Source organism: Bombus bifarius, unplaced genomic scaffold (assembly GCF_011952205.1).
Source record: "Bombus bifarius isolate JDL3187 unplaced genomic scaffold, Bbif_JDL3187 scf7180000008008, whole genome shotgun sequence".
In the NCBI taxonomy this organism is placed as follows: domain Eukaryota; kingdom Metazoa; phylum Arthropoda; class Insecta; order Hymenoptera; family Apidae; genus Bombus; species Bombus bifarius.
Window position 1 is genome coordinate 4,116,429 of NW_022884386.1, and position 25,865 is coordinate 4,142,293.

Here is a 25,865-nt window from a genome sequence, read left to right on the forward strand (position 1 = left end):
GTATAATAGCGCAGCCTTGAGCGCGATATGTCTTTAGAGCTTAGGTTTCGCTCTGCCGAAGGGTAAACGTTTGCCATCGACAAATATTTGTCAACGTTCGCGGCAAGGATACTTGGCCGTTTCCTTCGGACCAAAACGTGTCTGACTCGTACGGAGGCTCGTCATTAAATTTCGAATACATTCGGTATCGTTTGGCCGTGCGCTTGTAACGGGAGGATCGGCGCGCGTGCGCCGTTCGATCCTGCGGCATGCGTCCTCCGGAAGAAATGTAGGTAAACGCGTATAGGTAGGAGAATGACAGGGATGTCGACGTCGACGGTGACGATGACGGGGATCGTGCCAGTGGGAAGCTCTTCAGCGACAGCGACGACGATGATAACGAGAGTTACGCCGGTGTTACGCGCTGTCTAGAGGGAATATCATCTCGTAACCGGCAACTCCGCGCCGTTGAATATTTTACATTCATACGCGATGGTAAGGACAGACAACGCCTGACGGGAAATGCTTCGATTTCTACTGAATGGCTCGAAATCACCGTTCGAGAACAAATAGAGATGTTATCCGTTCTACGGTTTTCTTTTTGTAATTCAAATTTCACTTTGCCAGGATATTTATAGATCAACGTCGGCTAATGTAGAGCGAAACGAAAGAAAGAGTCGAAGTATTTTTACTTTGAAAAGGAACGCCGTTCGCCTGGAAGGTTACTCGGCTAATCGGAAAACTTTATGTTAAGAATTTAGAAGAAACCCACGATCTTGTTTAATTTAGTTTGAGTAGTAGCCACTTCAACAGAGGACCATGAGACGGTAGAGGGAACCGTAAAATGACATTTCGTTTGACGTAACCGACGGTGATAACGAGAAGTGGTAGTGCTAGGTTACGTGTTTCCTCGAGAGGATATTAATCCGTAATGATGCACTCAGCTTGCCTGGATCTTCCAAGTTTGCGTACTGCGATGCAGACACAGAGATATCGGAGGCCAAGGAAGAGGAAGGCGCGCCGCGTACTGCGACAGGGGATCTGAACTTGCAACTCTGGCGTTCGCGATAGCAACCAGTTTCATTGAAATTCACCCTCATGAATACTGTCAATACACTCGATCGGGACACTGCACCTTATCGATCCTGGTCTTCTCGATTAAAATGTTACCAGCCGTATCAATTGATTGAGGGATACTGACTCGATGTCTGTCGTGCGTCTGTCTTGTTAGACAGAATACCGATAATAGGATGCTTTCGAACGTAAAACAACAACATAATGATTAGAGGAAATCAGATCTGCGACAATCTTTGTAAACGTATGTAGTTAGATAGTTTCTTTAATTAAACGCAATTTCATATTTCCTGGCTTTTTCTCTTTTACCGCATAATTTCCCTTTTTAAATCTCGAGCAACGAAGTGATTTACTTCTTCTATTTTCGTAAGAGGCGAACAACGCTTGCGCAGTGAACTCCTGCGGGATCGTAAAAATGTATGGGATAAAGGAAGAGAGGATGAGAGAGAGAGAGAGAGAGAGAGAGAGAGGGAGAGAGAGAGTAAGGTTAAGTCTCGATCTCTTCTGGAACACCACTCTCTCTTTTTGCCCCGAACGGTGAGAACCGTCAGCTCTCGACGACGTGGAGTTCCTCCATCCTTTTCCTGGCTGGGAGGTTACCAGGCAAATCCTCGGACACGAGATTAAGCGGGACTGCGGCTTAATTGATTTTCTAATGTGCCGTATTAATGGATTGATCCGAGGCGACGACCTCGAAGTTTGCTATTGTCGCGCGTTCGACCAACGGGAATATCGACCCTTTACCCACCTACACGCCAGTCCTTAGAAATCATTCAGCCACCTACCTATCGCTCTCAGCGACATAGAACCGATGAACCGCGCGAAACGACGAGTAATTATCCGAAAGTAACGACCACGTCACAAGAAACGACGTAATGCCACGAAAATTCTGTTACTTTAATACTGCAATTAATTTAATACGCAATCTCTTTTTAATCCCATTCGATTTCTCGTAACAAGGAGACTTCTTCCTCGATTTTCTTCAACGACGAGGAAATTTTTATTCGACCGGTATTTGTCAGGTGACAAACACGAGGAACATCGCTTCGCGGCTGCACGATTTTCCGTCATAAATGCGAAGAACGCTTCCGCTTCCGTCTATAAAAAGTGACAACTGCTTGTTAGCCTAACAGCTTTCACCGAGAACTCTCGCTTTCTTCTACTGTTCCTTCGTGGAAAAATACTACGTATTTCGTTCGGCTCGGCTTAGTCTTAAATATTACAGATACTTGGAGCGAATTTCTTCGACTTAATGGTATCCGCCCGAACGTTCCGTACGATTTGAATTTTCAAACTGTTTATTGCTCACTCGTCACTCTTGCTTGTTCTCGATGTTTTCTTTGAAATCTGTTCCGATATTTCTTGTTGCTTGCCCTCCGTTCCATCCTTCCCCGTACTATTCATCTCCGTACCGTGGAAATCGACAGGCAGAGCGTAAAAGTGGTCCCGAGCGACGCCATTAAAACCGATCGTGCCAGAAACATTTTGCGGGCCTCGGGAGTGCGCCCGTTCCGCTGTAATGCAACGTGTAACGTGACTCGATACATTAGAAGGTGCACTTTAGATCACGCAGAGATTTCATCACGGGAACGTTCAACGATCGTTGCCACGCCGTCCAAGCGTTTAAGATCGATTCGCGATATTGTACCAGGTAGATTCTCCATCTACGATCCAATGATTTAAAAAGATAGCGCCGTGCGTCGTCTTCCTGTTTTGCTCCGGGCACTCCAGCATCACCAAGATATCTCCCGTCAGACAAGCATCATCATAGACGATTAATACAATCGATACAAACGCGACGACAGAACCGTTTAGCAGGGTTTGTAAATCGATGACTTGACATATTCACCTAACATCGATTTTATCGGTAACAGAATTTGATTCTATTAAATTCACCAGCTACCGTATTAAGATACTAACAATTTCTCTACGATAAAGGAAGAATTCCACGATAAAGGAAGAATTAATAAAGAAACGAGAATCTCAAGTTCGTTCTGTTCACCCGTCACATTTCCTAACGAAGGAACGTCTTCATTCGTATCGCTGCATTTCTTCGCTCATCTTTTATTCAGCTTCCTTAACAAGAATATTCGCGGTCTCATAAATTAATGGTTGCCCCTGTGTCACGACGGTGGATCGTTATTTGTAATGTTCATCCCCTGTATATCCGGTAGTTCCGGCGCAACTGCCGGTGAAATATCGCGACGCGCCTATTAAAACAGCGAATTTATACTGGAACAATATGTTACAGGAGAGCGTTAGTCGTAAGCCAGATTTAAAACTACTTATTCCATGAAGAATTTTTCTTTCCTGGCGCGACGTACACCGGAGTAAATTTCAAAAGTCGGACAAATTCCAGGTCACGCCTCGAAATCGCTCTATTCGAGGGGTAGACGGCAAGAACGAGAAACGTGGTCAGCCACGGTGATTCTGGGACAAGGATTTTTGCAGCACGCGCCTCCATATAAACTTCGTCCGTATTTGCCTAAGGACTTGGACGGCAAGAAACGAGTCGACGAACGAAAAAACGCTCGGACATATTGCCATTGTGGCAGAAGGCCAACTTGGAATTTCGTTCGCGACTCGGTCGCACGTGAATTCAATCGATGCATGCCGTGTCTTCTGGATAGATACGAAAGTATGTTTATGGCTCGTCCGATGCCAAGCTATTGGCTTTTATTCGTGTCTAATCTTTGCCAATAGTTGGAGTGATTACGTAGGTGTGTTTCGGCGTCCTTCTGGACACCTAACGTACTGGCCAACGTATTATCGAGATAAGAGGTACTAGGATTCCCGAGAGAATCGGAGTGTTTTCCGATAATATTATAAATTCGAGCCTCTGATAATTCGAGATCTGCTCTGCAACGGAGCCATCGTAATGTCACCGAACGAATGGGACCAAAGAACTCGATTACGGGCCACGTTCGATCGCAATATCAACCCCCGCACTGGATATTCAATCGAGCTTGGTCTCGACTACAGAAAGCCTGCTGCTGCTGCTGCTCTTTTCTCCAAAATAATAAAATCAGAGGGCGAACGAAACTGACTTTTATCGATTCCTAACACGACGATCGCTCCCTTTTCAGTGTCATGGATTTTTTCGTCCCTTCCCTTTTTCTTTCCAGATCCTATGCGAAAGATCTATATCTGTCTCGAAATTCATCGTTATTTCGTGCCGAATATATATTTATTTTACGATACGTTTGATTTCTTATTCCCGATAAGAGGAGCTTTCGCATTTCCGAAGCTTTTCAGGTTGAAACGGGGATGATAGCCAATAACGCTAAGCTATAGAGGGGAGAAATATATATTTCCTTGTAGGGTTATAGGCTCTTAATCGAGCTATTTTGTCGTCACTCGGTAGCATGCACGCCATTTCCTAACTACATTTTCTCGTGTATCACGCTTCGCTGCGTATTCCGAGGCCGACATAAATTTGATCGTGCATTTCGACGTTGAATAATTCTCACAGATTTCCTCGGTGCTGTGTATTCGAAGAGACGATCATTCAGAAGCCAACTTGTGGTTGTCCTTAATGCACCTATAATAACCATTCCTCTCGCCTATCGTACTTTCTTTCCCTCCTTCTCTCCTTTTCGTATCGTTTCCGTTTTTCCTGTTTGACTTTGGACCATTCAGTTCGTCGAGTACGATGAATTATTAATCGGCGATTTTCGCAATTTTCTCTAGTCAATATTATTCTACCGTGCTCAAATATGTGTAATGATACCGTACGCGGACCGTACGTGTATCTCCATTCGGAATCTTTCGTTATCATCGTCTATTGATATAAGCTTTATTAATGCGCCGCATTTTCATGGAAGTTACACTGCTGCAAGTTAATTAACGGGCGAAGATGTGTTCGGGGAGGAATTAAACCGAATTTCCGCCTGGCGCTGAGGCTTCGCAGCTCGGTAGTAATCCTTTACCGGCGTCGATAGCAAACATCGCGGCAGCGATCCTGTAAAAACAGATTCGGATCGTACTCACGCAACGTACGCAACGTACTTGGCGTTGCGCGCCGAGAGCAGTTTTCATTTTATCAAAGAGAAACCATTATTTTCTTTCTCGTGGTGAGAAAGACACGAGGAGCAGAAGGAATAACGTATATAAAAAGTGGTAAAAAGCGTGTCAGGAAAACTTTGTTCGACGAATAAACGCGGTTTTGTTCAAGTTACCGAATCGTAGCATCTTCGCGAGAAACAATAGCAGTTTTTTCTTCATCTTTACACTCCGTTCTTTTTCTTTTTATTTTTTTTCATTTTTTACTTCTATTCTCGTCCGATCAAGAGCACGAACAATGGGCTAGCTTTTATTGAAAGTTATATTATCGACAGCCGGGAAAACGATTTCCGTAACGATATATCACCAACGATTCATCCATTTCATTTTCACCGCGATCTCTTGCGGCAATGTTACGACTCAGCGTCGCTCGTTTCCACCTCTACAACCCTCTTCTCGACTGGAGAACTGTGTCGAGTGGCGTTGGATACGTTTCGAGCTTCTTCCTTCTGCCTACCGTTTCTGTCGGCCTCGAGACGCTTCGCGTTTCCCTTTGCCTTCGCCTCTTACCGCCGTCTTATCCATCCCTTTATTCGCCTACCATTCCCCGATGCGACGCGCTCGGTGGCGCGCTTTCAAAGAAATACCAATTTGTCGAATTATTGCGTTCAAAAGGGTCGCTCAGTTCTGTTCCCGACTTTTATGCGCGAGACAACCGTTTCGTTCGCCTCTTCTCCTAATCGTTTCCCATTTCCTCGCGCCAAAGACGCTCCGCGCGACACAGACGTTCCAGCTGAACTCCGGATAAGTCGAAATTAATATTACGACTCGAAAGTAGTTTCGATAAAGTTGAAAAGCCAATCGGCGCTCGCATCGAGTAGACGATAAAACCGCTTATTACTTTTGTCCGCGAGTTTTCTTTAACGACTTTGTGTAGTTTCTCGAGTGGCCGTTTCATCGGTTATAGATGCGGTGGTAATGTATTTGTCTCGGATTTTTAACCCCTCGAGCCTTTCTTAAAACTCTGTAAACGATCCTTCGCTTGCCTCCTCCTTCTCCTCACGATTATGCATTATTCTTTTTTCGTCGTTTTTACAGCTTCGTATGTTCCGTTAACCTGTTGCCTCGCGAATTTTTTCGCGACCAAGCCTCTTGAATAATGCATGACGAGATAAAGACAGTAGTGAAAAAAATTACATTTCCACCAGTCGTGCGGCTCGAATTATGGCAGATGGCAAGAGAATTCGTTGCTACGCGCTACGAGTGCCATTCGTATTTGTCACGTTGCGCGATAATCTACACTCACGAGTGCTACTACAGTGACTACTTCGTAATCTTTGTCCTGTTATTTATCCCATTATCCAGATAATCTTTCATATATCGTCGAGACCATTTACTGCATAACTACGCGAAACGTAGCGAACATAAACAAACAACATTTATAGCGACAACTCCTAATTTACAAGTACTACCAACGATTCAACGTATCCATTGTATAGAACCATTTGAACAATTTAACAATTTTGTTTTCTTAAATGGATTTTCCTAAAATATATGTTTTCATATATACGTCTCGTTTCAATCTTTTCAATAAATTTAGTAATCGAGTTGTAAAGTTATTCTTGTTATATACAGCATAATTTTCAGAGCGAATTATGATACTGCTATGATAATAAGTAGCTCGTTTTTAAAGTTAATTTTTTCAAATATTAAAAAATTGCCGATTTTTGACACGTATTACGATACAACAAGTCGATAATATGAATTTTCGGTGAACGTACGTGGATCAAGAGAAATTCTGTTTCACGAGCGAAATCATTTTACAACGAACATGATTTCTACGGTAACCGATCAAGAAGTTACGCCCCAGGTATTTTCGGGGTAACCGTAAATTAATTATCAATCGACAGATCCAGCGAGATGCCCAATCGCAAACGTGCAATAGAATAACGAGAAAGCGATCGAAGCTACAGCAGCGATGCGCAACTCGTCGGGACTAAATGTCAGATAATGCGGTCGTATTGGAACTGTTCTCCATTGTTCCGCGACCGGAAACTTCCTTTCTCGCTCCAACCAATTACGTCCACTTCAATTAAGCATCCGAAATCAGCACGGCCGAGAATCATGGAAACGCGCGAATCACGCGAATACTTCATGTTAATGAGAGGGGAAAAATGGGCTGAGCATCATTTTTAATGGCTCTGCTTAATACTGTTCTCCCTGTTCGAGAATATTGCAATCGTTCGAATCGTTTTCGAGTGCCGATGATCGTATAAAAATGTATCTGTTGAAAAATATTACGACTGTCGAAATGGGAATTTTGTACTGTTTATTTCGGATCAGTTTCGAGTATCGAATTTCAAATACTGATTGTGAGTTTCAGGATGAGTGGGAAGAAGAAGAACGACTGAAAGTACATATTTGGAGTTAGGGTAGGAAAGATGAGGTTATTCGAGGCTTTGGATGGGCATAAGTGGAATGTATTGTGAGAATGCAGCGAGAGCGTAGCTTGTTTGAAATAAGCGAAAGAAAATGTGATACAAGAAGAAAAATGTGCGCGTGAATTTATTAAAGATGCGTACTTGATATAATCCACGAACAGTAGTAGTCGAGATTTATCAACTTACATTGTCCCATCCGTGACTGGAAAGTTGACTAATGGAAGTTACGTAGGTCTGATTGGTTTTCAACGTAATACAGTCACATTCCATGGCAAAATCTTAAAAATAAAGTATACGTATTTTCGTTATTAGATGAAATAGTTATATTTACGAATCGGAGTAGGAGCGAGCACAACTTTTCAGTATTTTTTATTTTGGAATTGTTTTAACTCTTCCTGGATTAACCTTTTTCACTCTGCTGGAAATCATCCAAGAAAATCTCCTTCACAATTAATAATTGTTTCCTCGAAACAAAGAAGATATTTCATCCGATCTAGAAACGAATCTCTCTGCACAAGTAACCATTTGTTTGCTCCACCAATCAAGCCAGCCTAGCCGTGCACGATTTCTTTAATCCCTGATCCTAATATCAGCGGGGAACACGTTCCTCTGTATCTTAATTGAAGGCAGCACGTGACGCCAATGAATCGCAGGTGAAACGGTTCGAACAAACTGGCCTGGAAGTGGGGCGACAGAGCGAAAGGAAGCCGGTGTCGATAGTCGACCGTGACTACTTGTTAAAACGAGTCTGACCATGGTTGGCGCATTCCCCTTCCAACGACACTTTCAAACTTGCCAAATTTCCAAGCGATCCAAACTATTTCGCTGCACGAGAATCACACGTGTCTTCGTCGATCTGACTAATTTTAGTTTCCATACTCGGGAAAGAACGTCGAAGATCGCATATAGTCGAGGACATGAAAGACTCCGACTGTTTGATATGTAACGCGTCCTGCAGTCTCTTCTCGAGAAATACTCTTCTAAATCTAAATCGTTACCGAGTCTTTATACACTTTCGTCGGCCGCAGCCATACGTTACGTAGCAAGACACAGAGTAGCCGTTTGTCTTCTTAAGCCTTCACAAATTTTCCGAGACCAGATGGCTCGTTTGACGCCATCTCGGTTTCTGGTGACACGTAACGACGCTAATCGCGGAATAAGCGACGAGGATGAAAGTTTGACGGCTGAACAACGCGAAAAAAATGGAGGGAGGAAAGAGAAAACGATCGGCCGACTGCGTCGAAGGGAGAATTGGCCTTATCGTTAAGGGCTGCGATAGGGTAGTTGGCAAAGGCGAAGGAAAGCATCGAGTTTGTTCTGGTCGGGGCAGTTGGTCGGAAGGGGTTCGAACAAGCCTCGGGGAGTGGATTTGATAAATGCCATGACATCACGAGAGCAATTATCCCTGCCACACTCTATTTGCAGTTCCCTTGCTCTTTTACCACCCCTCGCGACGGGCCTCGCCCCCTTTTCTATCAACGCCCGTCGCGAATCAAACATTCTCTTTCTACGTTCGTCGTCGGCAACTTCTCGGTACTGTACATTATTTCGAAAGAGTGTTGGCGAATAAATTACCAATTCAAGAAAGAGTTACAGATCTTGAAGTCATTAGTAGGTAACCTGGTGGAAAGTGTACCTCGTAGAGGCAAAGGGAGGATCGAATCGAAAGTCGGGCAAGTCAAAGGAAGCAAAAAATAATAGTTCTGGGGAATCTGTGTACACGTGGCACGACAGAGGTACGATAACAAGTTAAACCACGATTTTTGAAAGGAACGACGGACACTTTGATCGGTCACCGTCGCGTGGTTTCCGCGTTAATGAATTCTTTTAGTGGGACACGCCAGTGACCCTCTTTTCCTTCTCGTCTCGCTTGCTTCTCCTCTCCCTATCTCGATGTTCGCCTATTAATAAGCGCCCGTGGACACTGATATTGCCGGATTCTCCTTTGTGATAACTCCACGAAACAAGAGAGAAAAAAAGGAGAAAGCAGGGAGAAGGGTAAAAGGAAAAAAGAGGTGAAAAAAGAAACGGGAAGGGAAAAATGATTACGCGGGATCAAAGCCACGGGTACGAAGGCTGCAATTTGATACCGTAATGCCAGAAATTCGAGGCAGGTATATCGAGAGAAGCGTGGCTCTTTTGTCGAGGATCACTGTTATTCCCGAACGAGAAGATCCAGAGATGCGGACGAGAGCGTGGTTTCCCCTGAAATTCGCGCCACCCTCGTCCTTGCGTGCATGCCGGTGGTCGCGTGATCCGTGCCCGTTATCGAAATTCCAAAGAACTCTTTTGACGCGTAGCGGGACCAAGTCACGAGGAACGAACCGTGTGCTCCCATAAGTACGCGTCGTCGCTGATTTTCTATGCGTGCACGCGCGACACATTACGCCGCGTCGCTCGATCGAAGTACACGACTGTTAACCCTCGAGCGAGATGACACGGTGCGTTTCCGCGAAAACTAATTTGCTTAAAATATCTCACGTTAAATCGTTATCTGCTGGCCATTAAATTAAACAGGAGGACACAGAAAGGGGAGACGCGGCAAATGCGACGGAAACGATGCTAAATCGGTGATTAGGACGGTTAGGATAAGCTGCGTGAGGTGTGTTAAAACATAACCGGCAGACGTTGAAGAGTCCTCGTCTCGTAGGCAACAAAATAAAGTTTGCTCCTCGTTGTACATACTGAACGTTGTTTGTTGCGAAGGAATTTCGTCGACAATTCGAGAGAGAGAGAGAGAGAGAGAAAGAGAGTTTAATTGGCTAAAGCAGTTGTCTAACAAGTAGAAGATACGGGTTTGAGTTCGAAGTGTAGCAGTTTCATCGGTGTCACTCAAGTTTAATAACAACTTGTTCGATGAAAGTGAACGTAATGGTCGGCGTATGATTCGTTCACGAGACGCAGCGCGTATGCATTAACTATGAGGGGTCTAGTTACGAGATTTTAATGGAATTATTCAAAAGGATAATCAAAGTTATCGAAAGTTCCGAAGTAATTAGCAACGCAAGTTCCACGGGGTACGTCTATCGAGTGTTAAGTAGTTTGAATTAGTAGACAGTCCGATTACACGGCTCGTTCTCTTCGTCGAGGTTAAACGGCAGCCGCCCTCGGTATTTTCATCCTCTCTCACTCTCTCTCTCTTTCTCTCTCTCTCTCTCTCTCTCTCTCTCTCTCACTCACTCACTCACTCACTCTATCGTTCTTAACTCTTCGCAAAGGTATTTCTTATCAAGCATGCTACTCTTCTACCTCTGTTACTTTCATTACGTGCACGTTATTAAGCAAGACCATTTTGTTTCCCCCTATTCTCTCCTTTTTTTTCCCTTCTCTCTCGCCTCCTACGTGGATTTAACGATCGGGACCGTCGATAGCCGAGAAATACAAGTTCCCCGACCGATCGTGATTATCGAGATTTAAGTATCGTACATTCGACGAACGACTAGCCGGTATTCTCTTTTGCGCCTTCTGCTTCTTTCTCCTTTTTTCCTTCGCTCGTTGCACACGTGCACACGTTAACATCCACTACATGAGAACATCTAACGATTCTTCGGATCACGAGCGTACGAACCGAACCACGGCAAATTATCGTTCGATTCGAATCCATAAACACCACTCTTAAATGCTTTATCCTTCGTACCGTTGAACGTATAAAAAACTGTACACGCGAATCGCCTGCGATCGTAAATGTCCTCGTAAAAAGCGGCATGTGTTGTGCCACCTTCATCCTCTCTCAATTTCCTAGCCGAACGAAAACCATTCACCGACCTATTTTTCCTTTCTCCAACCATCTTCTGGGTCGGGACGTTCGAAAATCGAACGAGGAAGGTTACGTGCGGGCGTACGTACCAACCTCGATGGTCAGGTCGTTTTGTTATCCTTGCTTTCAGGACCACGAATTAACGGCGGATCCGATTATACGAGTCATTTACGGTCCGTTTCGCCATCGACGATGGCGCGGCAACGAAGCGGTTCCGCCACGACCCATTTCCACTCGTTCGAAATAGAAGGCAGAGGCCGCCTTTCGAATATTATCATTCGAATATAGCCCGGGACTCCATTATCTGGCGCGGCGCAACTACTCGAAACTCGGCGCGCCATTAAACTATGGGGTCAATTTGTCCGGAACGCGTACAGACCCGGAATTACGTCCCTCTATCCCCGGCGGAAAAGAGACAGGCAGAGGCCAACGGCGGCGGCGGACTTCATGCACGAGATTACACTTGTTCCCTCCGCATTAATCTGATGCTAGATCGATAAACGTGGCCGGCACGCTGTTTCGCGATCGGTACCACGTCCGCGAAGGAACGTTCACTCGGAGAATGGACGTATGACGAGACATTGAAACGTGAAATCTTATCGATTTACTCTCCGCAGGATACCCTTTAACGATTCAAATTGGGACCTCATATTTCAATATCTTGCTCGTACGTTATTATCGGTAGAAAAATAAATAAATAACACAAGTTTATTCGTATCAGATATTCTTCAGTATAAACAAATTTCAGAACAGAAACAAATGGATAAAGCCATTAATCTTGTAATTCGCTGAATTCTAATAGAAAAATCTGAGCCATCTTGAAAAAAGGTTAATTAGCTTATTATTTGTAGCGCAATACAAATAATACATACATTGCAAGCTAGAAGATCATAGTTTTTTTTTACCAGAACGTAACATCTATTTACTAATTGTAATTATCATAATTTAATAGTACGTATGTATTACCTTATTTCTGAAAGTTATTTTATTGTTTATTTTATTAGTTCTTATATAACATCTTGTCATTGACTCAAATAACCCTAACCTTTCTGACGGTATTTCTTGCTAGATCTATTGGGTTGACAACAATGTGTCATTACCACCTAATGACAAAATCCGCAATCACTTAGTTGCCAATCCAATAAATAGCATCGTATTAGTTCACTCACAAGCATCAATGGTGTCTCATACGATAGGTTGGATCACACTGCAAGATCGAATGTTAAGATGTTTGAGCTTACAACACTGCTATACTGTAAGAACAAGGCAACGTTATCACTGAAACGTCACTTTCGACTAGAAAATTCAAACTGAAGTTCTACTTTATGCTCGTATCTTTAGATACACGTTAATGGAATTTAATTACTCGTCATCGTGACGGGCGAACGACCCGTAATATCAATTTTGCGTTTCATATAGCGAGGCGCATGACTCCGCCCAAAGCTGAAAATACGGATTTTAATTATGCAACCCATTCTCGTACAAGTTGATTTCGCTCGACTTTCCCGCGGTATCATGAATTTTATTTGAAAATGGCTTTCGGTTGGATGAAACGCATATATTTTAAAATACACGCGTGTATCGCAAAGGGGAAAAGGTATTCGAGTGGAGTCATACTCAAATATTTGAGAAACCACTTGTATCGCGATGATAGACATGGACACTCGACGATGAGATGGAAAATTTCGAGGGAAACACGTTTCCCGGGACTGCTAACGTTAGCGACGAACGATAATTTTTGCGACGAGCGCGTTTATTGAATGCAAATCGCAAATACGTGGAGGAAACGAGCAAGTACGATTCGTTTCGGTGCTCTTTTTCTCGCCAGTCATCGTCGAACGAGAGAATCGAGGATTATTTATCGGTTACGTGACAGCAGCTCGGCAGCGAGGAAAATTTAGAAAACACGCTACGTGTCCGGTTTGCGTGTGTTAGTGGAGAAATCGCGATGCACGCGGAAAAAGTGCCACTAGCAGACTTTCCCAGCTTTTCGCCAAGTTAGATGTAATTCCATGATGCCTGTCTAACTTCTGACGGTTTTGTGGGCGCGGTGATTTTGCAATGTCGCCACGTTTTATTTCCCTACTCTTCCTTTCCTTTCTTTTTTTCAACTGTTAAATTGTCTACACGCGAGGAATGTAACCGCGACGACTGTAATCGTCGAAATCGTCACGTTCAACGATACCGGAGAAGAGGTTGGCTGACAAAGAAAAATGGAATAAAAGAAACCCTTTATTTCTCGTCATTTCCTCTGCCGAGTCTAAAAATACCGAATCCAAAGAAAATTTGGATTTACGTAGAATTTCGTCGAAGAATAAAATTAAAAAGCGGAAGGGTGGAACTTTGGATAACCGAAGATATTTGGGACAATCTTAAGCAACGGAGATGAGCGACTTTTAAACGCGTTTCAAAAGTAAAGCAAAACTAAAGCGCCAGGATATCAGGAACAATGTGAAAGCAGATTATTTGCATCGATGATCGATTCGATCGACGCGGGATTCTACTCGATCGAAGAACACCAATCAGTGGATTTCTCGGATCATAACTATGACTTCCGCCTAATTAGTAGAGGTGTGGAGATCGGGCGATTATTTTTCGTCGGGCGTTGAGAACGACGACGACGATAGAAGCGTCGAAGCGGGACAGTCGGTCGCAAGAAGCAAGGAATCGTATCAAGGCCTCGTTAAGGGCGAGCCTGGCGAAAACGTGGTTGGTAAAACGACGATCAATCACGATTTTCCTCGGTGCTCGTCAGTCGGCGCATACGTACACGTCCCAGTTCGGGGACGAATGGGGTCGTTGAACCGTTTCTTCGGGTCCGCGTCCAAAAATACACGGGGAATCAGGGAGGAACGACAGAGTCGTAACGAGAAACGTAACGCAGACGACAAGAGAACGAAGGAACGACGGCAACGATCGCGGCAAGAGGGCTGAGTTCGGGGTGCGGGCCAGAGGGAAGGGAAATACGAAGAAGGGGAAAAGCGAGCACAATGCTAGCCGGAGAGACTGCGGTGACAAACAGTGGACTGCAGCCAGCAAAGAGGTGGCAGAGGGGCGCAAACGCGCAATGGGGTGAGGTAGGGGCCGGTCGAGCGGGCCAGCGGTCCAGAGAGATGGGAGAAGGAGAGCCAGAGAGAGCCGAGAGGATGAATATATATCGCGACGCGACTCTTCACAGAGCAGAAATTACTCTCCTCTCGTGTATTCTTTCCACGCGGTTATTATGGCAGTCGAGCTATTCTTGGATAAAGAGAAAGATAGAGGAGATGTGGGGCGGATGGCTGAACAGCGGGCAGGAAGAGAGGAGTCAGTGATGAAAGAGGGAGGTTCGGGCGGGAAGTTTCAAACAAAAAGGAACACCGATCGAAAAGCGAACGGAAGCTTTCGCAGTCGACCGGGTTTCCTCTATTCGGATCGAATCGATTTGCCTCTTCTGGGATAACGTCGATGCTCTCCGCAACTCTGTCTCGTCCGGGGATCTCCGCGAATCCTGGACTCTGCACGATACAAATTTTCCCGTTGATTTACGTCGCTTGTTACGCGTACATACCTCAGTCGAAACGTAGATACGCGTTTGTACGTGTGCGCTTGCATACATATGTATGTATATGTGTTTTCAAAAGATAAAATGCTACCACCAGAAGCTCCGTGCTTTCTCGTGCCTCTTTTTATAATATATGTATGGTTTTTCTTTTTTTATTGATCCTATATTTTCCGCTCCTTTCTTGTTTGTTCCGGTAAATAACAGCGATGACCAACAGAATTTTCGCGATACTTCAGGCACCGTACTACGATATCGAGCAACTTGAACGTAGTAGCCGCGCGAGTAGATACGTCAATTACTCGACGAAACCCGTCCAGTGTGCTCTACTTTCGTAGCTTTTTCCCATTCCGTTTCTTTTTTGCAACACGTCGGGTTAGAACGAATATCCCCAAAGGTAAACTCTTTCATCGCCACGTAGTTTTCGAACTTGTGCATAGACGATTCGCTACTTGTTTCATACGAGGTGACAGTCGCCGGGGGGATGGGAAAGGCGAAGAGGGTTGGCACCGGCTAACTTTTGATTTCTTCTATTCCAGCCTCGTCGCATTTGGAACGGTTCTTTCGTTCACTTTCCGTTTTACCTGGCCCTCTGTCACCTCGCGAATTATTAAAATCCCCCGTAGCTTCGACCGCGGAGACGAGCCGCAACTTTTTCAATTCTAGCCGCTTCAAACTTCTCCAAACGAACCTAGACGACATACAGTCGAGCCGCGAGTTTCTCGAAACGTACGAAAATAAAATTTCCACCGGGAATTTCGCAAAAAGCGCGCGCGGAATTATCTCTCTCTCCCCTCCCTTTTTCCAAAGTTTCCACGAGATCCGAATAAACTCTGGTATTCATTAGTTTGCTAATCGCGTCGAAAAAGAAAATAATGCGTAACATGACGAAAAGGAAGCGAAGAAAGAAGAAAAACAATGATACCGAAGTAGAAACGAACAAGCAGCACCATCTCATACGATGAACCGGTTAGCCAGTCGACGATCGGACGGCTCCTACGCCCATGCGCTAAATCCATGATTTACTCCCGGTGAGCGAGTTCAAAGGGAAGAAGGGTCTCCTCGGAGCCAAGAGAAACTTTAGTCTCCACCTTGGAGACGTCTCGAGTGCATCTCGTCCCTCTTGCCTCTGAATTTAACATCGAAACTGCACCGATATGCCTGGCTGCCTCGATGCCTGTTCCGCGACGAAAGTCGAACGCTCTACCTCGTTTCGCGTGTTCGACCTCATTGTCTTCTTAGCCTATGTCGATCGACATACAACGAAATACCGTGAAACCTTAAGCTAGTACCCGCGTTGGGTCCCGTTGTCGCGATATTAGATCGCGATAAATTAAGCGGCTCCGCTAGGTTGGTTAAATCCAGGATCGGTTTGCCGTGGTGGAGCACGAGACGACAAACTTCTTAACTGCGCCACTGTAACTAACTTGCTGGTAGTCTCGTCTCCCGAACTTAACCGATGAATAACTGCAAAATAATCAGCTTGAATATTCATTGCTGATTCCCCTGCGCCTCGCGCGTCTCCTGTCGCTCGATTATTTGTTTCCTTCTCATCCTCCTCTATTTCCTGTGACGAACCACGAATCCACCAGGCTCGCACGAGCATTCATTAAGACGCTAACCGAAGAATCTATCTCTCTGAGCTTGCTCGCCATTAACCGAGAGGGGGGAGGGGGGTATTATACCCTGGGGCCGCTGAGAAACACACCAGGGGACGTTTCTGTAATCCGAAAGAATACTAATGGCCGGTCCAGCCAGCCCGTTTACGCGATAATATCGCGCGACGAATTTTATTTACGATTCACGAAACCGCCTAGCTTCGAGAAACAACCTTTGCGCTCCGCCCACGAGACCATGTAATAAATACCACTGGCTCAGGCCGTATGAGCGATGAAAATTAATTAGGAGTTTAAATGGAAATTCAGAGCGCTGAAACGACGCCCAACTCTCTCGTGATCCCTCCGTTTATATCCCCTCGCGATCGTCTGACAACACGAGACATTTTTCCTTCTCGTTTCTTCAAAGATTTATCGATCGAGGATCTCGAGGATAACCGCGCCGCATCGCGTCGTCTGCCAAAAATCATCGGCATAGTCTCGCGACCGAGAAACATACATACGGTCATCGTCTTTCCTTTTCTCTCTTTTCTTTTTTGGCTGTAGTTCGTCGCCGTAACGGTGTCCTAATTACGAATTTACCGAGGCAAGAGAGGTTAATTTGTAGAGCGAATTAAGCGGCATCTTTTCTAGCGCCTTAGAGAAGTTTTAGTTAAAGATCGTCAGGACCAACCTGGAGAGACATAATTCACCGAAAGTTCCGTCGTATTTTACCGAACCGGTTAACAAACGGTATGGGCTGGGCTAATTGCAAAAATCGTTCGAGAAGATTTATGTCGATGGTTTTAACGCCCCGAATTATCTCTGTTTTCCTCGTTTCAGCGATTTTATTAAACCGTGTAACATCTGCCGTTCATTTCACGTATGCAAAAAGAATATACGTGTGTGTGTATAACGCAGGTTTGATCGACGATGGACGAAGAACTCAACAAAGCGAGACGATGGTTTCGCGTCAGATCAACCGAAGGATGGTCTAGCTCGATGGGAAGATCTTGTTTAAACGTGTTCGGACTGTTTAAACGGCTAGCCATTGAGTTCCGCAGTGCAAATATTTTATACAAATAATCGCTATTTGAGATTCAGTTAACTGGCCACTCTTGAAATATAATCGACAGGTGTGAAATAACAATACACGTACGATCTGTCAAACGCAGACTAGTGTCGTTTAATAGTAAAAAGTAGATTAAAAATGCTGGAATACAGGTTAGTTACTTTGCAAAGCATCGATATATAATTCTGCCTTATAATTTCAGGCAAATATTTCTTTAATACGAGTCGTTCGTGAGTATTAAATCAAAAACTATTTTCAGTCGGTATCAAACCCTCGAATATTCCTGATTCAACACGATCGAACTTTTGCTCGTGATGTTGCATTATCCTGACTCACCAAAGCGTCTCAATAACCATTCCGGCAGTTTTGATCTGATTCGGTACTTTACGAAGACACGTGTCCGTGCATGCATTAAACCTCGCTGGACGACGTTTTAAGCACTTGCGGTAAACTCGTCGCTTCGAGCACAGTACGTGCATATATCCTCGAAAAGTAATTTAGATCAGCCGAGGTAAGCTATGTCCTTCAAAAAAGCCACACGCGCGCTAACTTCCACCTAGTACCTATCACCCATACGTCACCAGCTTCTACCATTAATCATACTTTTTTTTTTATATCGTCGATCGATCAATTCTTCCACCGCACTCGCCAATATCAAACTAATAACCGAACTTACGCCAAGTATCCTAAACGTGTGTCGAGAAAAACGCAAGAGTGTAAAAACGATCGGAATTTCGCAAGCGCACGATCCTCGTTACGTATTAGAATTTGTTCTTAAGGTAGGTTTTTTTTGAGCGATGGAAAGAAGATATTTCAACTGAGGCAGGAAGTAGGGAAAATACTAAAAAAGATTTGATAAACAAATTTTTATTCGCGTCGGATCCCCTGATATCAATTTTCGAACAAACTGCACACTACAACATGCGTCTCTTCGTCTTTGTCCTGAATCCTCGTTCAGATGCCTCGGCGTGAGACGTCTCGAACGAAGAGTAACGAGTCATTCGACGATCTAGATCGAATAAAAAAGCTGATGTCTGTCTTTCTGTCGATAACCGTGGCTGAAAACCTACCCAAATATTGTCGTTGAAAATCCTTTCGCGTGTCATCCGACCTCCACGGTTATTCTCATAATGTCATATTCCAAATGTATCAAAGAAGCGAAAGAAAGAAGCAGTTCTCGCAATAGAGTAGCGCCATGCGTATTTTCGAGCTCTCATTTCGGAAGAGACAGGAGGCATTTACGTGTAAAATGTAAATAATACGAAAACTGGAATTCGGTTGGAGGATCTGCGGGCGGGCCGCAATTTGCGAATTCAGAAACTTGTCTCGCTGCAGGATGATGAGGAGCTTACCTGAAAGTGCAACGTTTCCATGACGAGGATTGGATCTCTGTTGGATTTCGTAGGAAATGCCGTAGCGGGTCTTCCGTGGAATGTTTCGTTTCCAACAACGCAGCGCGGTCCTCGTCCCTGTAACACAGAAACAATCGTTGTCTACGCGCTCTCTGCAAGCTCGTTAGAAGGAGGGTACCGTGGAAGATATCTGGCTATTGGCGAAAGTAGCTGTTGGTCCGTAATGACGATAAAACGGCGGCAACGATGATAACTGGAGCAGCTGGTAATCCTATTACGTAATCGAAAAGTTTTGCCTTCGTACGCGCGACCAGAAATAGCAACGCTCGGCCCTCCGGGTGTCGATTAATTGAAATTTTATAAGCATTTCTGTGTTTCGCGGCTCGCGCGAGTAAGCCAGCTTCAATTAGAATCGAAAGTCCATTGAAGCGGTGGTAGCTGGTGAAAAAGGCGAGAAAAAAGAAACACGACGCAAAACGAAGCAGTGAAAAAGAAATGGGATGGTAGCGAGGAAGAGGGAGAAAGAGAAAAATGATTAAAAAAAATAATAACAAAACGACGGAGGATAGAAAGCTGGAACACCGTTCATTTAGGAACGAGCTTCCGATCGTAACAACGCGACAACGTTCGCGACAATACGCAAAAGGGCGAAAGAGATGAATTAATTGCATTTCCGTGGCAGTCGCGCGATTGCCACGGTAAAATCTGGCGATATTGCGCGTGGCATTGATCCACTAATAAACGAAACAATGTTACAACCGTGGTACATGCATGAAATGAGTTTTCGCGGTATAAAACGCGCGTCCTGATTGCCCGTGCAGTATGCGTATTGAAATAACTTCAAGCGTCGTGTAAATAGAGCTATTAACTTCGTTAGGGTCGCCGATGAAAGGGACGCCACGTATAATATATATAGAGAGAGAGAAGCCGTGGCGAAAGTAAAATACAAATAATTACGGAGCGAAAGAAAAATAGTCACGCGAATTACGTTAATGGAGCAATTCAATTTTTCTTCTTCTCAGAATATTTTCCACCTCTTCTTTCAGTCTGACTTCGGTCTCTGTTCCGGCCTTTCATACTACCAAACAAGTATAAATATTGAACCCGTACCGTTGCCTTTCTTCCTTAATTAGCCATCACGGTATCGATCTTATTCGCCCCCGGGGACATGGGTATTTTACGACTGCTCGAATCCGAGTCCGGTAACTAGACCGTTCCGAACGCTCGCAAACAAGGTATCGTGGTTCGTGATTTCCAAACTACCCCCCTCGATTCTCTCTCTCTTGGTAAACGTCTCGGCCTATCGGGCGTCCCTCGTAGTCGCGCACCGGTTCGATCTAGTTCGCGATACTAAAGCAGAGTAAAGAGTAATATTCCTGCTGGAAACTACGCTAGAAAACATAAATCACCGAGCGTTTGCCGTATTTTATCAGCGTAGAAACCGTAAAATGTCACTCGTTGAATTCCATGACTCGTTTACGTTTACGTTTAATCGTAAGGAGAAGGGTCTAAAATCTGAAAGATACGTGATCGTTACCGGCCAAGCTAAACTAGACCGCTATTGTCCGAAGAAAACGGTCAAGAAAATGGAAATAGATCGTTTCCTCGATCAGCGATTCGTCGAGTCGAGGGGCCGAACGCGACCAAGCCATTCAAGTATCTAACCTCCCACTTCGTCCTAAATCACGGTAAAACGAGGCACGACGATCAACCAGGGGAAAATAAACCTGCAAGCGGTAAGACAACGAATAGGTCGAGCGTATCGGCGGTGAACAAAGGATTCCCGAACGATTTATCGCGAATCAAAACCGATTAGCGATTTTAATCTGTTTCTTGGTTTCGGATGGTGGAAACGGTGCTGAGAAAGGAGTCGCATCGTTAATCAATCGGTCTGCAGAGCCAGTGACTCTCATCCGTTGCACGGTCGTCTTTCGTTCGTCGAGGCAATCTCACACGTAATAAACGAAACGCTTTGTCTCTTTCGTTCTGCCAGCGAACCGTTTATCAAGCGGTGGCAAGGCGATATGCCCGCCGCCGGAAGCATTTGCGAGACTCCTTAGACGCTATCGACTATAAAAGCCCCCCAGAAGCGGTGGCCAGTGGGAAACGCGTGATCAAACGCCGCCGACCAAGCATTGCGTGATTCATTCGCGTTAATTAGGGGAAGGTTTTTGCTCGCGGGTCGCGCGACTCGCCGCACCACCGAGATTTACTCTATCCGCTGGCCATCCGCCGGTTCGTCTAATCCAGGCCATCCAGCTAACCGCTGTATATTCTCGGATGCAATCAAGTTTTTGCCCGTATAAGGACAACCTGTTGAAAGAAGCCGCGTGAAATTCATCTTCGTGCGCGGCCTACCTTAACTCTCGCCTCCGAAGTAATTGCTTCGGCGAATTCGGACAGCCTAGCCGTCGCAGCGAATCGCGTGTCCCTTCTCGTGCACGTGGACGACGCGCTCAACGACACGGAACGTCGCTGCCTCTCATCCCATGCCCAGCTGAATACACGGCAGAGATCTTGGCAATGATTGAGCGGAGGCAAGCGGACAAGTTACGGCCCGCGTCTACGATCGTAATTGTACTGTTACGTGGATATCGCTCGTTGACTCAACCGAAAGCGAGCCGGGAGATTGCTCTTGGATACATTCAGTTTTGGACCTAATCGATCCAATCGAGGTGCACGTAACGAATAACCATGAAAATCTCTTTGAATATTCTAATCGATTCGGTCCGAACAGGTGTCCAGTCGAAAGACAATTTTGACCGGCATCGCGAACTTCTGATGGCTGTGAATCAGATTGCGTGTATTTTGCTTGGTTTTATCGGCGATACAGCTGCTATGATCTAATTTCTGACTACTTTTCCAATGTCGCACATGCTGCGTTTCCAATTCGTTTAGATACGTACGATAGAACACGCGTGAGATTGTCTAAATTACACGTGAATTTCTGTGTACGTGTACGTTAAAAACAAAGGTCGGAATCTAAGAGAATCTAAGCATCAGGGAAATGCAAGAGGATGAAGCGTTGGATTTTACGTTGACAATAAATCACGAGAGGCCATACTTGCGCCGCGACGTTCTAAATAACCACGTTCTCCGGCTGCTTTTTACGAGTGTAGCACGCGTCACACGACAATAATCGTCGCCGAGGTGGAACAGTGATACTACGATAGACAAAGCGAAACATCTCTCCAACGAGCCTTTATGGAATTTTAACAAGGACATTTACTCTCTCATCTTTCCAAACTCGAATCGTCTCCACTCGCCACTCGCCTAAACAACAGGTTCTTGCTTAAAAATACAGTCTGCCCGGTAATTTCTTTTTAACCGCGTATTCTCACCGATTCTTCAAACGCTTAGCGTTCCTGTTTCGAAAAGACCGAAATTCCAGGAGAATAGTCGCAAGAACCCGGGAACGATCGACGCGGGAACACCCGCTATCTCGTAAATACCAGCGTGGCACGCGCTCGTTACGCGTTCCTCGCCGCCTTTTAGGGAGTTCATCGCCGGCTGTTGGAATCTGTCTCTTGTCGTCGTGTTTCCCCCAATGAACGAGAATAGAACGTACCGGAGGCTGTCGCAAGGAAACGCGTGAAATAAAAGCTATAGACCTCGATGACGTTTTCGAGGGATGAACGAGGGTGGTTGTGCCACAGGAAGCTGGAGACACTTGGAAGCGTAGAACGTGGAAGAAGGTTTCCGAGCAATCAAACTTTGGCCACCTTCGAGTTTTTAGGGAAACTCGCGAGTTCTTGGGAACTGGCGGTAGGTTAAAATCTCGCAGGCACGCGATTGAAGTTATAAGGAAGTTTGAATCGGCACAGTAAAGATAGCGTAGTCGGTCTAACTTTTTAACGTTTTTCAGCTGTTGCAACCGTGTCGGATTTCTCGAGATCGTTTTAATAAGACGGACGGTTTAAGTGGATGCTTGGACTGTAAGTGGAAGGTTACGACCGTCGGTCCTGATGTCACCGACTCTCCACGACTATTAGGCTGAATACTTTCTTCTTTAGATAATATTATAGTCATTGCTTATTACCGCTCGTACCGTTAGATTGGTCCATAATTTCGCATGGCTTGGAATATTTATCGCACTGTATGGAATATTTATCCATCTATTATACACCGTTCGATATCTTTCGAGTCGTTCTTTTATTTTAATGATAAGATATAAATTTCATGTCGACGTTTGAATGTCGTACAATTGTCGACAACATTCGTATCAACGACACATACGACGACAATTTAACGAAAGTGGCTTTCCAGGATCTTGGATGAGAAGCTTTCTAACATTCTCGTTTTGGTGGACTACTATCTTATTTCTTCCTTCCATAATGTTTCAAATCTTCTTACCTTTCACGACGATGTGAAATTCCAAAGATGCTTTGGAAATTGGTTTGCGTTAAAAAGAACAGCATTTTTCAACCAACAAGTTCGAAAGCTGTCGAAACGTTCAAGAGAAGTTGTAAACGATAGTGAGAGATATCTATGTAACTATTTAATTAATTTCTAGAAACCCTACAAACGTATGGGCGAATTTAATATGTTACTTTTTACTACCATTCAAGGTCATTCAACTTAAAATATCCATCGAGAGCATCGGACGATCGCGTCAACGATACTTCTACAAATATTCGTGGCTGAAGCCGGATGCGAAGATCGGAAAAAAAGCAAGTTGAGGGGAAACGCGGAAAAGGAGGGTGGCCTAAAATTATCTCTCCAACTGTCTTCGTTCCTCCATGAACAACCGGCTTTCGACCAGCGATCCATTTTTTCCTCTTCCAGCTTCCCACTTCTCCTCTGCGTCTCGCGATTCTCGTCGCGTGTCACCCACGGTGGCGCCTCGCATTTCAGTCGCTTTTTAGAACTCCGCAAGACTGCTAATAACTCGAGTATTTGATTCACGTAAGGATGAACAAACCGTTCGATAACGCGGAATTCCTATCGCTCTTCACCGAGTTAATAGAGAATTCCTGCGATCGGAGGAATCCCGAGGCATCCTCAGACGTTTGACGAATCTTCCGCAGCGCGGGTGCACGCCTGATCGAGAAACGTCTCGCGGACACGTGGCGCTGGTAAACATCCGTTTTGACGGATGGCACCGCTTTATTGGGCTTTCACGCCTCGCTGAAATCTGGGTCTCCGCTTTGGAACGTTCTCGTCAACGTCGACTCGCTCTTCACGTGGGCGAGGCGCTCTGAATTTAAACGAACACGCGAGAAGGCTAGGAATTCGTGAAAGCGCCCGGCGTTCACGCGAATTCCTTTGAAAAAAATGAATCTTTCATCTTCCTCGCCGCGAATCTATGAATAAAATTCGCCAATGCTGAACTGGCCGGGGCAAAGGTTAACGACAGTAGCGAACCCAAGGTGAATGTCGAACTCTGACGATCGGCCGTGCATATATCCTTAAATCTCCTCCAGCGTCGAGTATTTTTACCGAACGCGAGTAATTAACCAAGACCGGAAAAAAAAGGTACCGGAAAGCGTGCATCAAAGAGCCGGAGGGTCGCTTAAAACCGCGCGAAACCAACGGCCGCCACACACCGAGGAGAAAAAGAGTAGGATACGACGAGATGCTCGCGGTAACGAATTCCTCTGCTCCGGGATATTTTCGTCGGCGCGAAGTCCGTGTCGTTTGTCGGACGATAAACTTTGTCCCTCCTTCCTGCCCCTGCTCGTCCCCTTCGTCTCCGTTTACTCTCTTCCACGTCTTTTTTTCATCTGGCCAGTGTACTTGGCATACCGCCCCCGCGTTACTCTCGCCAACGGATAGGCGTTTTAACGCGTCTAGCAGAAATTTTGCACTGCCAAGTGCAAAGAGCAAGGAACGAGAACTACAATCAGCTACAACTATATTGTGCTACGTGCTGTTAATGACTCCTCGGACTGAACTGTGCCTGAACTACGCGTCACCATCATTGGATGCGCAAATTAAAAAAATTCTCTTGTCTTTAATCGTTATCTCTGTCGATGTATTAACGTACTTTATCAAAGAGAATAATCAGCTTCGTGGATTTATTGATTTAGTAAATTGAAATCCTAAAATTGGAGCCTGGGCGGCATTCATCCTTTTATGTATTTGTTATCTAAAAAAGAAGTTTCTCTCTTTCTCTTTCTCTCTCTCTCTCTCTCTCTCTCTCTCTCCGATCAGTGACCTGTCGCATCCATTTACCAATACCTCTCGCACTACCTTGCGTACGAAGTGGTTTCCGACGCTGATAAATTTCAACATAGAGCAAGCGCGCGTTCCATTTTCGAATTATTTTTACATCGTAATCCTTTTAAATCGCAACACAGTTTCAATTTTAAAAAATACAACGAATCCGTCAAGGATTATCGATATCGCGCTCCTAGTATATGTCGGTTCGTTTTATTCTTAAAAAAAAAAGCAGGGCGGTTTGCTGTTTTTCCCCTATTCGTGTTTCGCCACACCGAAAATAGGTTAATCGACGTAGCATTGTTCGCCGATTGTATATAATCAAGCGATATTTTTCCTCGCTTAGTAGACAAACAAATCGACGATTTATGTTACCGACACACGACGATATAAAGATAAACGTATAAAGCGGCGTACAAGATCGGCCGATAGCTATTTACCATTGGTCACGGCACAATTTCACGGAGCCTTCTCTCGTGCTTCCCTCGACGATTTAACCAGACGCCGGGCCGTAAGTCGCGGAAACTTCGAGCTATAAAATCATTTCGCGAGTTTTATGAGTTCACCGGAGTTAAGGCGACGTGCCGCGGGATTTGTCACGTACGGCAATAAAATGTTTCGCGTTGCAATGCGTTTCTCAAATCGTAATTGCGGGGCCAACGTTCGCCCCGTGTCGTACGATACGTGATTCCAAAGAATCATCATCCGAAGATTTCCAGCCGCGTGTGCATGGAAAGAAACGCGCAAAGAAACGCGACTAGAAAAGCGTCAAGAAACGCGCTCAGATTCTACGTACTCGTTTTTTGATAAACATCATCGCGATGTTTAAGGTAAATTGTTGTTTGAAAGACCGCGCGATTCTCACGAGAGCAAGTTGAAACTATTAACTCGAT